The 13,590-nt window shown below is 34.8% G+C and overlaps 1 protein-coding gene across 2 annotated transcripts in view; it reads right to left on the bottom strand.

Moving 5' to 3' along the window:
* LOC123551307 (nuclear receptor ROR-beta-like) overlaps window positions 1-10,551 on the bottom strand; it is a 32,598-nt gene extending 22,047 nt beyond the window's left edge. Inside the window, exon 1 of one of the 2 annotated variants that reach the window (XM_045340144.2) lies at window positions 10,460-10,551. The gene's annotated coding sequence lies outside the window, so the exon portion shown is untranslated. The other variant, XM_045340146.2, reaches the window with a different exon arrangement.
* Window positions 10,552-13,590: the final 3,039 nt, after the last annotated feature.

Genomic DNA, 13,590 nt, shown 5'->3' with positions numbered 1-13,590 from the left:
TCTCAATGATTCCAAAGGACCAGAAAATATGTCATTTATAAGAAAAACAAACATACAAGGATATATTGTAATAATTACCAGGGTACTAATGAAGCCATAAGGAAAACAAACATGTAATGGTATACGGTTATTGGGTACTAATGAAGTCAAGGGAAAACAAACATGATGGTATACGGTTATTGAGGTACTAATGAGGTCATGGGAAAACAAACATGTGATGGTATATGGTTATTGAGGTACTAATGAGGTCATGGGAAAACAAACATGTGATGGTATACGGTTATTGAGGTACTAATGAGGTCATGGGAAAACAAACATGTGATGGTATATGGTTACTGGGTACTAATAAAGTCAAAAGGAAAACAAACATGTGATAATAATAATAATAATTCTATAACTGGGTACAAATGAAGTTAAAAGGAAAAGAAACATGTAATAATAATATCCTGTAACTGCATACAAATGAAGTCAAGGGAAAAGAAACATGTGATAGTATATGGTTATTGGGTACTAATGAAGCCATAAGGAAAACAAACATGTGACAGTAAGGTTAGTGGGTACTAATGAAGTCAAGGGAAAACAAATATGTGATGGTATATGATTACTGGGTACTAATGAAATCATAAAAAATAAACATCCGAGTTTACCATGATACCAAGTACTAATGTAATCATAAATAAAACAAACATTATAATATAAAGCAATCTTTCAACATTTCGTCTTCTGAACGAAAGCATTTCCTCTTCTGAACGAAAGCTCAAAATAACTGTACACAGAATGTGACATCACACTTATATAAATTTACTAATAAGAAATCAACAACGTACAGATTGCGTTTTCCAAAAGGGAATTTATGGACGTATGTGACACATGATTGTAACTTTCATGACTGAACTATTAGTAATTGAGCCTGTGTGGTTATTTATACAAAAGAATTAACAAGTGGATATTGATTGTAAGCTTTGTGAGACTGAACCTTTGTGTTTAATAAACACATCAGATCATAGTTCATTGTTTTGAAAGTTTTTTTTCTAGTATTATATTCGAATCTATAATAGCAGCTTTCCGTGGCATATGGTGAAAGAGTGTTAATATACAAGTCTGCTGGTATGTTTTCACAAGAACTTGGTTTACCTGCTGATGTGAAAAATCATTAGAAACCATGTACAGTGACAGCAAGGGGGGCATCTATGGGCACACATCTAGTCTTTCAAATTGCTTCTTAATACCTTTCCAAAATTATAACTCACTTTTCTATAACAAGAGCTGTCAGTATGACTGCCAATGCTCGACTATTCGAATTATTGTCCAAGAAGCAGGAAAATATTACCCTAAATGTTAAAATATTTATAGAGTTTCAATCCAGTATCTGCATTTGTTTTGGAGATAGTAATTTGCATGCATAACTTTAACCAGATGAGAAGTTATAAGTTCAGAAGAGGACATAACTTGATCAAAATGCAAGTCAGAGTTATGGGACTTGATGCAATCAACTAGTTTTATAACCCCGATGGCACATGTGAAGTTTCAATTCAATATCTGCATTTATTTTGTTCTGCAGATAGTAACTTGCACGCAAAACTTCAACCAGAATTTTCTTAGTCCAAAAGGGGCCATAATTTGCCTAAAATACATGTCAGAGTTATGGGACTTGACCCAGTGAGGTTGGTAATTGATCAAAAAATAAGTTTCAAATCTATATGCCTTTAAGTAATAGCTGTATGTACTTGCATGCAAAACTTTAACCAGGATTTTCTAAGTCCAAAAGGGGGTATAATTTGGCCAAAATGCAGGTCAGAGTTATGGGATTTGATGCTATCAACTAGTTTTATAACCCCGAAGACACATATGAAGTTTCAATTCAATATCTGCATTAGTTCTGGAGATAATAACTTGCATGTAAAACTTTAACCAGGATTTTATAAGTCCAAAAGAGGGCATAATTTACTCAAAATACATGTCAGAGTTATGGGACTTGACCCAGTTAGATTGGAAATTGACCTAGAAAAAGAAAAAAAATATGTTTCAAAGCTATATGCCTTTAAATGATAGCCATATGAGCTTGCATGCAAAACTTTAACCAAGGTGTGACGCCAACGCTGACGCCAGGGTGAGTAGAATAGCTGGACTATTCTTCGAAAAGTCAAGCTAAAAATATTGAAAAATCCTTATTAAAACAAGCAAATTCGATGAATTGGTATCCCCCGCCGAAAGGGTTTGGGGTGAGGAATGGCAAAAAAATATATCTGGCAAAAAGTTAAGGATGTTAATAAGAAGCAAATAATTTCATTAGTCAAAATCAATTTAACAGAAAACAAATGTTTAATTAAAGAGTACATAATAAATGTATGATACTTTGATCCCGACTAAAGAATTTATTTTGAATGGGATATGCTTACTGTAATAAGCTTAGCTTTTAAAATTAAATGCAGTTAATTGAAATATGAGCTTGAAGTTTAACTGGAACGAAATATTGTCTTTAAGTGGTTTGGCACCAGGTGTTGTTGTTTAACATGTACATTTGAACTTAAAAAAACAGATGTCCTTATGAGAACACTGGTAAGATATCTTGAACATGACTGAGGGCAAGGCTTGTGCAGTCACAACTTAACATGTTGAAGGTTTGAACATTTAAAAAAAAAAAAAAAAAAAAAGGAATGGAAATATATATATGTATATATATTTATTTTTTAAGGGTGTGGGGGTGCGGGGGAACGGGAGAGGAAACAAAATTTCACATGTTGATTATAAATATTGATGGAAAATTAAAAATGAAAAACAAGAGGGTCATGATGACCCTGGATCGCTCACCAGAGTAATATGAGCTACATGTTTCTAATGTCGAACTGATGATTTTTTGGAAGATTTTCCAATGTACAATCAAGTAACCCCTGGGGCGGGGCCAGTTTTACCCCAGGGGTCATGATTTGAACAAAGTTTGTAGAAGTCTACTAGGAAATGTTACATATCAAATATCTAAGATCTAGGCCTTCTGGTTTATTTTTAGCAAATTTATGAAGATTTCCCTATGTACAATCAAGTAACCCCTGGGGCTGGGTCAATTTGACCCTGGGAGGTCAAGATTTGAACCAATTTTGTAGAGGTCCACTAGGCAATGCTATATGTCAAATATCTAAGCTCTAGGCCTTCTGGTTTATTTTTAGAAAATTTTGAAGATTTTTCTATGTACAATCAAGTAACCCCATGGGGCGAGGTCAATTTGACCCCGGGGGTCATGATTTGAACAAATTTTGTAGAAGTCTACTAGGCAATGCTACAAGTCAAATATCTAAGATCTAGGCCTTCTAGTTTATTTTTAGAAATTTTTTGAAGATTTTCCTATGTAAAATCAAGTGACCCCTGGAGCGGGGTCAATTTTGACCCAGGGGTCATGATTTGAACAAATTTTGTAGAGGTCCACTAGGCAATGCTACATATGAAATATCTAAGCTCTAGGCCTTCTGGTTTATTTTAAGAAAATTTTTAATGATTTTCCTAAGTAAAATCAAGTGACCCCTTGGGCGGGGTCAATTTTGACCCCAGGGGTCATGATTTGAACAAATTTTGTAGAGGTCCACTAGGCAATGCTACATGTGAAATATCTAAGCTCTAGGCCTTCTGGTTTATTTTTAGAAAATTTTGAAGATTTTTCTATGTACAATGAAGTAACCCCATGGGGCGGGGTCTTTTTGACCCTGTGGGTCATGATTTGAACAAATTTTGTAGAAGTCCACTAGGCAATGCTACATGTGAAATATCTAAGATCTAGGCCTTTTGGTTTATTTTTAGAATTTTTTTGAAGATTTTCCTATGTAAAATCAAGTGACCCCTGGGGCAGGGTAAATTTTGACCCTGGGGTCATGATTTGAACAAATTTTGTAGAGGTCTACTAGGCATTGCAACATGTGAAATATCTAAGCTCTAGGCCCTCTGGTTTATTTTTAGAAAATTTTTGAAGATTTTCCTATGTAAAATCAAGTGACCCATAGGCGGGGTCAATTCTGACCCTGGGGTCATGATTTGAACAACTTTAGTAGAGGTCCACTAGGCAATGCTACATGTCAAATATGTAAGCTCTAGGTCTTCTGGTTTTTGAGAAGAAGATTTTTTTAAAGATTTTCCTATGTAAAATCAAGTGACCCCTGGGGCGGGGTCAATTTTGACCCCGGGGTCACCCCGGGTGACCAAGGCAAGTGGGCACCCAGGTGTGGGTGCGCAACTTCACATGTTTATAATAAATGTTCACAGAAAAGAATGAAAGAAATTTAATGAAATTCTGCCAAATGGCAAGTTTATTATGTACAAATATGTGGATTTTTAGACAATTAAAGGGCAATAACTCTGCAGTTACAAAAGAAATCCATACGAAACTGTGTGTGCACAACCACATTATAGTGCTCTAAATTCTGTTAAAGTTTCATAGTTCAAGGTCAAATATATCAAAAGTTATGATGCAGAAATTGCCATATTTATAGTACCCTATATAGTTAACACTAGAAACTTCTAAGGGCCATAACTCTGGTGTTACTTAGGCAATCTGACTGAAACTTGAAGGGCCGCAAGAACTCATAGTGGTGAACAAGTATATGAAGTTTTAAATAAATATTCCCAACCATTTCCTAGATATGGCTCCGGACGGACGGACGGAAAGACGGACGGACGGACAACGCCAAAACTATATCCCTCCGACTTTCGTCGGGGGATAATAAACTTGGATGAATGCCACAGGTAGTCTGTGGATGGACATTTAACCACCATGTTGACTTTCATGGATATATAGTCACCAAATAAATGCTTCTTTAAAATATATTCAGAATTTGTTGATTATAATGAATAACAAGAGCACTGACGCTCCTCTGTTTTTTTTTCTCTGTATATTGTTCTACCCGTGTGTTTTATGATATTTTCTTAGTCCAAAAGGGGACATAATTCTTGCGAATAGCAGGATGGAGTTATGTTTCTTGCTGTATAGAGTCAGCTTTTGATGGTGAACAAGTGTTGCAAGTTTTAAAGCAATAGCTTTGATAGTTTAGGAGAAAAGCTGACCTAAACACAAAACTTAACCAAGAAATCTGATTTTCTAAGTCCAAAAGGGGCCATAATTCTTGCAAAAAGCAGGATGGAGTTATATTTCTTGCTGTACAGATTCAGCTTTTGATGGTGAGTGTTGCAAGTTTCAAAGCAATAGCCTACTGATAGCTTTGGAGAAAAGTTGACCTAAACATAAAACTTAACCAAGAAATCTGATATTTTCTTAGTCCAAAAAGGGCCATAGTTCTTGCAAACAGCATGATGGATTTATGTTTCTTGCTGTACAGAGTCAGCTTTTGATGTTGAACAACAGGAAATATTTTCTGCACAGGATGTGTTGCAAGTTTCAAAGCAATAGCTTTGACAGTTTTGGAGAAAAGCTGACCTAAACATAAAACTTAACCAGGCAATGCCGATCAAGTGATGCCAATAACTCATCATTTTTTCTCTCAAAAAAATCAGATGAGTTAAAAAGAGGTTTTTGGGAACCAAATTAACAGGTGTTGAAATTTGGAAAAACACACATTGCTCTTCTCCCCTTTCGCATAATATATCGTGTCCACGCTCTTAAGAATCACTGACCAGAGTTTTACACTTGGAAAAAAAAAACTGTTGGCTATACAAATAAGAATAAAAAATTATAATGGAGCTAAAAGATTAACCTTAACAAGAGGGTCAAGATGACCCTGGATCGCTCACCTGAGTAATATGAGCTACATGTTTCAAATGTCAAACTGATCATTGTTAGAAATTTTTTGGAAGATTTTCTGATGTACAATCAAGTAACCCCTGCGGGGGCAAGGGCCAATTTTACCCCGGGGGTCATGATTTGAACAAAGTTTGTAGAAGTCTACTAGGCAATGTTACATATCAAATATCTAAGATCTAGGTCTTCTGGTTTATTTTTAGCAAATTTATGAAGATTTCCCTATAGATGTACGATCAAGTAACCCCTGGGGCTGGGTCAATCTGACCATGGGGGGTCAAGATTGAACAAATTTTTTAGAGGTCCACTAGGCAATGTTACATGTCAAATATCTAAGCTCTAGGCCTTCTGGTTTATTTTTAGAAAATTTTGAAGATTTTTCTATTTACAATTGAGTAACCCCATGGGGCAGGGTCAATTTGATCCTGGGGTCATGATTTGATCAAATTTTGTAGAAGTCTACTAGGCAATGCTACATGTGAAATATCTAAGCTCTAGGCCTTCTGGTTTATTTTTAGAAAATTTTTGAAGATTTTCCTATGTAAAATCAAGTGACCCCTGGGGTGGGGTCAATTTTGACCTGGGAGTCATGATTTGACCAAATCTTGTAAAGGTCCACTAGGCAACGCTACATGTCAAATATCTAAGCTCTAGGCCTTCTTGTTTATTTTTAGAAATTTTTTGAAGATTTTCCTATGTAAAATCAAGAGACCCCTGGGGCGGGGTCAATTTTGACCCCGGGGGTCATGATTTGAACAAATCTTGTAGAGGTCCATTAGGCAATGCTAGCCTACATTTCAAATATCTAAGCTCTAGGCCTTCTGGTTTATTTTTTTTAATTTTTTGAAGATTTTCCTATGTAAAATCAAGTGACCCCTGGGGCGGGGTCAATTTTGACCCTGGGGTCATGATTTGAATAATTTTAGTAGAGGTCCACTAGACAATGCTACATGTCAAATATCTAAGCTCTAGGGCTTCTGGTTTTTGAGAAGAAGATTTTTTAAGATTTTCCCATGTAAAATCAAGTGACCCCTGGGGCGAGGTCAATTTTGACCCTGGGGTCATGATTTGAACAAATTTGGTAGAGGTCTACTTGGCAATGCTTCACACCAAATATGTAAGCTCTAGGGCATCTGTTTTTTGAGAAGAAGATTTTTAAAGTTTTTCCTTTTGGTTGCCATGGCAACCAGAGTTCTGCATGAAATTCAATTCTTTGAACAATTTTGTAAGGGGGCCACCCAAGGATCATTCCTGAGAAGTTTGGTGTAATTCTGTCCAGTGGTTTTCAAGAAGAAGATTTTTTTAGAAATTGTTGATGGACGACGCACGACTGACGACGGACATCAAGTGGTCACAATAGCTCACCTTGTCACTTTGTGACAGGTGAGCTAAAAAGCCCTAGATTTTTTGCATTTCAGTAAATTAAACAGGGGTTTTCAAAAATTTTGGCAAACAATCTTTTTGTCTGTGTGAAATTCTAATTAGTAGTTTTTAAAAATGGTTTGTCTTTTGAATTTAAAACAAACAATGTACATGTAAATGGATGTTTGTTATTCTCCCATACCAGAAGTCTACCATAGCAGAATTTTTGGCAGAAGGTACGTAAATTGACAATAATGACATTAAAAAGAATTACAATAGTCATTGTATATGATCCCAGAATTACAATTATTTGTAATAAATCCAGTAGAACATAAACTTCCTAAAATGGATCCATAATTTGAGATATTTGCAGCCATTGCAACACCACTTCTTTAATTTTTTATAGGGCACTGGTGATTTTTCAAGGGAGCTCTGCCTTTTAAGTAGCACCTACTTTCATATTATGGGAATATTTGGTATTATGTTGTTGCTCAAGGGATTGCCTGTTGGGATCTTTAGCATTTCATTTCCTATAGGAAGTGTCTAGGGGTACGGATCCGTACCTCTGGACAAGCCAGTTAGGGGTTTTCTAGGGGTACGGACCTCCTTTTTCTAGAGATTTAGGGTTATTTACATCTTAAATTTTGTTGAAAATGAAATTACAAATAAGACTTCACCAGTGTTCACTTAACTTGGATTTAAATGATTTACAGAGATACCACCCAGTAGACATTTGACGTCGGTTAGATGTCGTATAGATGTCGGACCCCGACGTTGAATTAATGTTGGATTTTGGTTGGATTTGCAAACCGTTTAGACGTCGGATCCTGATGTTGGCTAGACGTCGCAATCCGACCATTTTCCAACCAAAATCTAACCACTTTCCAACCAAAATCTGACCAAATTTTCAACAGAATTTGCAATCGAACAAGTAATCAACACATGTATTTTATCATCTTTATTTCACATGATAGCGACACAAGTCTAATATCATAAATCCAAAAAAGGTAATCCAGTAATTGAAACTTTCAAGTTTAGTCATGTCTGCATGATTCTTCAACTCCGCTAAAATTCCCATCTGAAATGTATAAAATTTGACAGTTCCATCATTTCATAAAATTTGAAAACTTAAACAAGTATGCTAGAGCAGTCTGAGCTATTACTAAAGAACATAATTACTACGTGCAAAACAAACATGTTATATTTTAAATTCTAAAAGAAATCTCTATAACCTCATAAAATGTAATGAAGTTTTATGTTAAACGCAATTGATTTTTAAAGTAATAAACATAATGCATCAATTTTTGAAAGAATACGTAACATTAAAAAGAATACTGTTAAACTAAGTACAACTTTCAAAAATCTGCTACTCACGTTGCGCACGGATCCCTTTGTGTAAAGTATTTATAAACTTGCTCTATCTTATCCCACAAATATCAAATTACCGGAAGACTTGTGTAAACCGATGCAGGTTTATCTCGCGAAGGCATGACTAATAAACAACATGTGTAGAAGATCCTTAGGTGAATTTAGAATAATTTATACATGTGTATAGAATGCAATTTTTTCCTGAACAGTTTTAAATTGGTAAAAAAGAAATCCGTTTCCGAAAATAGACAATCTCATGCGATTTTGTAACATAATTAATGATAATGTTTGATGTGCTAATGAACTATTATTTATAAGCGCATGTTCAGGCATAACTATCTTTAAACTATAATAGCAAAATTACACCAGTTAATTTCATAAATGAAAACATTTAAACAGACTTTCTATCCAACCAAATTCCAACGTCTCCTAAACGTCTATTAGACGTCGTGGTTACGACGTTGGTTAGACGATGGATTCAGATCGCCGACGTTGTGACCAAAATCCAACGTCTAACCAACGTCGGTACGACGTCAGGTGTTTACTGGGCAGCGTTCACCCCGACTGTTTACCTTCTCTTTCAAAATCTAAATAACTGAGGAACTCCAAATGAATACACTGTTCCGTGCCCATTAGTTTATTTTAAAACAAACTGTTGATAACAGATTAATGAGTGAATCTAACCGCTGAATAAATTATATTTGAAATTCAGCAGAAAAAATAGGCATAATAATATGCGCCTATTTATTTTGTTATTTAATTAGATATAATGATAATCGACACAGAACTGATTGTTTAATAATCAATTAACCAACATTAAGTAAAAGAAACTGTTTGTGAAAACGTCCATTTTTTCTCGTAACGGATACCAAATGTGTGGAAAACATAAATTTATACCCTATGGGTTAATTATCATTAAAAATCTTTTTTTTTTCACAACATATTTAACATTATTTTTTAAAATATATATATATATCTTTTTTTTCTGCCCCATCGAATCCTTGTGATTTATTTGGTGTTTCTCCGTTATTTACGTTTCGTAGGAAAATGTAACAAATCGGATGAACGTTACAAATATGAATGTTGATCTCTTCTTCCAGATTGTCAATTTTAGAGTAATAATCCATGAACACAGAAGAAAAACTAACTTTTTTACCGTATATTTCAGCAGTATCTCACTGCCTTCATCAGCGGTATGAAGGACATCTCGTCCATGTTGACAAATGATAAGATTCTAGAGGTACGGATTCGTACCCCTAGACACTTCCAAACGGATAATTCAAAAGGAAATGATGTAAACGTGAAAAAACGTAGACTTTGCCACACATATCATGGAAATTTAATGACACTAAGGGACACTTTATTAATCATTTACATGGTTTTTATTCGTTTTATGCTAGAAAAGTGTTAGCACACGTCCTTTTTGTGTTATATTTTTATAACATCTTCAGAATCACTCGGGAATTGTAACACTCACCCTAACAGGCTCGGGTACCAACTGATCCCCCGGGATTCTGCAGATGTTATAACACGAAAAGAACATGACATGCGTTCTCCCTACATAGACAAAGGGCGTGAAATCTGTATAGAATTCGCTTTAACGCACCTGTTCACCTCTAGTCCTAAATATAAGACCTGACATAACTGTTACTCATATCACTTTATAAGTTCATTTTAACTGATATTTTACATTTTTTATTTTCCATGTTATGTCGAAAAAGGCTATGATAGTAAAAATGTAGTATGTCAGAGTATTGACTGTTGAACGTCAAACGGCAACTTTTTCACGTCTAATTATTTGGACTAGTTCACATCATATAGTATACCGATAATTTCCGAAAAATATTGTCGATACGTACGAAGTTCGTGGTCAAGTTTGAAAACGTTTGACGTGTTTCCTTTTTGAAAGCGTCTCCGGATGCCGCGTCTCCCCAACCAATGGCAATTGTAATTAATTTCTATCTCTTATAACACAATGAGACATTACTTTACCTGGAACTATGTCAGTGCGTCCCAGTTTTCTTCTCTTTTTTTTCTTTGACAGTCTATCATGAAAACGAATTGTCGTGAACATTACTAAGTCTTATCATTCAGGTTAAAGTATACTAAATTTCTAACTAAAGCTGCTACGTTACAACACACTAAATAGCTGTTCTTCTTTATTCTATACTGAACAGCAAAAGAAACTATCCAGATGTATAACCGGTATATTTTGAAATAAAAAAAATATTTTTTCATATTTGAATTGTTTTCTCATACCAAAATTACATTTGAAGATCTTCACATGATAAATTTTTAAAAATCAATCTAGAAGTCAGTAGTCCCACAATAGCCGTTTGAAAGGCTATGTCTTCTGCGCATCAGTTGCATTGTAACATCCCAATTGGGTGCTCGCGCTAAATTTGATTCAGTCGTGCGGTGCAACCAACAATATTTTTTAAACTTTATGTCAATGATCAATACGAAAAATTTCCAATTACAATAAAATTTCGCAAAGTAAATTGTTTATTACAGGTGCACATGAATTTTGTGCAAAACGGTTATTGTGGGACTACTGACTTGACGATTGATTTATTTTTTAAAAATTTTACACGTGAAGTTCTTAAAGTGTAATGTGATATGAAAAACACAAGTGATTTATAAGTTAAAGTTTTTTAATAAAAAATACCCCAGTTATAAAACTGGATAGTTTCTTTTGCTGTTCAGTATATATAAAATTGACATATTTCTAATGGCTGCAGCACACATCAGGATCCATTTTGATTGTATTTTCTTGAAGAATATTGTCAGTGCTGAATAAAAATCAAACTGCAAAATCAGCTAAAAAATGAGACCCCAAATTGTAGTAGTGGTGTATGAGCTAAGTTTCCATTAAAAATTCTGTTATTTCATTATGAAATTGCTACCTACAAGTCAAGCATAGATCTGTCACGTAATTTTAGCAAAAAACATTGCAAAGAAAATAAGGAAAATAGCTCTACAGAGCAAAAAAACTGAGGAATATTTGTATCCACCATTATGCGACTACCATTTCTTTTTGCGCCATTTTCCTATTTAGTGTCTGAATGCCTGCTATATTGTATGACTCACACCCTTATACACTAATATAAATTCCACAACACGGCTTTAACTCCAGAAAAAAACAATCAGACATGAAAGCCCTGATCAAATATACTGCATTATAATGCATTTTCACTTCATGTTGATGTATACAAGTTTCAAAAAAAGGCAGTACACAATGTTCTGATGTTGCAGTCCAGAAAATTGGCCAAAATTTGAGAGAAAAAATAATCAAATATGAAAATGCAAAAAAATGTATGCACATCCACTTCATAATTATAATGTATCCCAAGTTCCATTTCAGTTTAATGGAAACTAAACAAAATGTGCTGGGTCCATCTTTTATCAAAATATACTGGGTTCATCTTTAGTCAAAATCTGTTGGATTCATCTTTTATCAAAATATACTTTTTTATCAAAATGTGCTGGGTTCATCTTTTGTCAAAATGTACTTGGTTCATCTTTCATCAAAAGGTGCTGGTTCATCTTGTATCAAAATGTGCTGGGTTCATCTGTTGTCAAAATGTGCTGGGTTCCTTTTTTATCTCATAATGTGCTGGGTTCATCTTTTATCAAAATGTGCTGGGTTTATCTTTTCTCAAAATGTGCTGGGTTCATCTGTTGTGAAAATGTGCTGGGTTCCTCTTATATCAAAATGTGCTGGGTTCATCTTTTCTCAAAATGTGCTGGGTTCATCTGTTGTCAAAATGTGCTGGGTTCCTCTTATATCAAAATGTGCTGGGTTCATGTTTTCTCAAAATGTGCTGGGTCATTCTGTTGTCAAAATGTGCTGGGTTCCTCTTATATCAAAATGTGCTGGGTTCATCTGTTGTGAAAATGTGCTGGGTTCCTCTTATATCAAAATGTGCTGGGTTCATCTTTTATTAAAATGTGCTGGGTTCATCTTTTCTCAAAATGTGCTGGGTTCATCTGTTGTCAAAATGCGCTGGGTTCCTCTTATATCAAAATGTACTGGGTTCATGTTTTCTCAAAATCTGCTGGGTCATTCTGTTGTCAAAATGTGCTGGGTTCCTCTTATATCAAAATGTGCTGGGTTCATCTGTTGTTAAAATGTGCTGGGTTCCTCTTATATCAAAATGTGCCGGGTTCATCTTTTATTAAAATGTGCTGGGTTCATCTTTTCTCAAAATGTGCTGGGTTCATCTTTTATCAAAATGTGCTGGGTTCATCTCATATCAAAATGTGCTGGTTACATCATTACAAAAAGTGCTGGGTTCATCTTTAATTAAAATGTGCTAGGTATATCCTTTATCCAAATGTTCTCGGTTTATCTTTTATCAGAATGTTCTGGATATATATATTTCATCAAAATGCCTTTTAAGAGGAAAGAGATATTATGGGACCAGACTAGGTGGCAAACTACAGTCAAACTTCGTTAACTCGAACTTGGATAATTCGTACACCACCTTTCCCTCGAACTCGTCATCCGGTCCCGGATGACAAGTTCGAGGGAAAGGTGGTGTACGAATTACATAAAAATTATGTGCTGGTACGTTTTTCATATTCTTTCAAAACCTTTTTTTGAACTAGCTGCCAGGCAATGTTCTAATGAAATGCAGGTTGGTACAAGTCTCTTTAAAGATAGAGGACTTTAATTACAAAGCAATGTCAGTTTGAAAAAAATCAAGCTACATTCTAACATGACTCGATGTATTTTCCTATTAAACACGCAACTATGTGTTTAAATATTATTCAAAAAATCTTTTTTTTTGTACGTCACCATGTCAAACGTCATAGAGGTGCGTTTGGAAAGAAAACCACTCAAAACTGGCAAATATTTGGTGGATGTCATCATGGATGTAGATAACATTCCTTGATAAAGTGTCAGTAAATATCACAAGTAGTAGAAAAATATCATGAATACCGGTAAAATCATTGTTGTTCAGATGTGTATTATCATACCACTTGAGCTGCCCCTCGTGATATATTTCCTCCACATCTGAACTCCAAACAGTGATTTCATTCAAGAACAACTCACTGTTTTTGGATATATAATTTTTTAATAAACAACCTACGAAGGTCTAAGATAAATTTTGTTACCA

Source organism: Mercenaria mercenaria, chromosome 4, assembly GCF_021730395.1.
Source record: "Mercenaria mercenaria strain notata chromosome 4, MADL_Memer_1, whole genome shotgun sequence".
Taxonomy (NCBI): domain Eukaryota; kingdom Metazoa; phylum Mollusca; class Bivalvia; order Venerida; family Veneridae; genus Mercenaria; species Mercenaria mercenaria.
The sequence above is the reverse complement of the archived record's forward strand: the minus strand, read 5'-3'. Positions and strand labels throughout refer to the sequence as shown.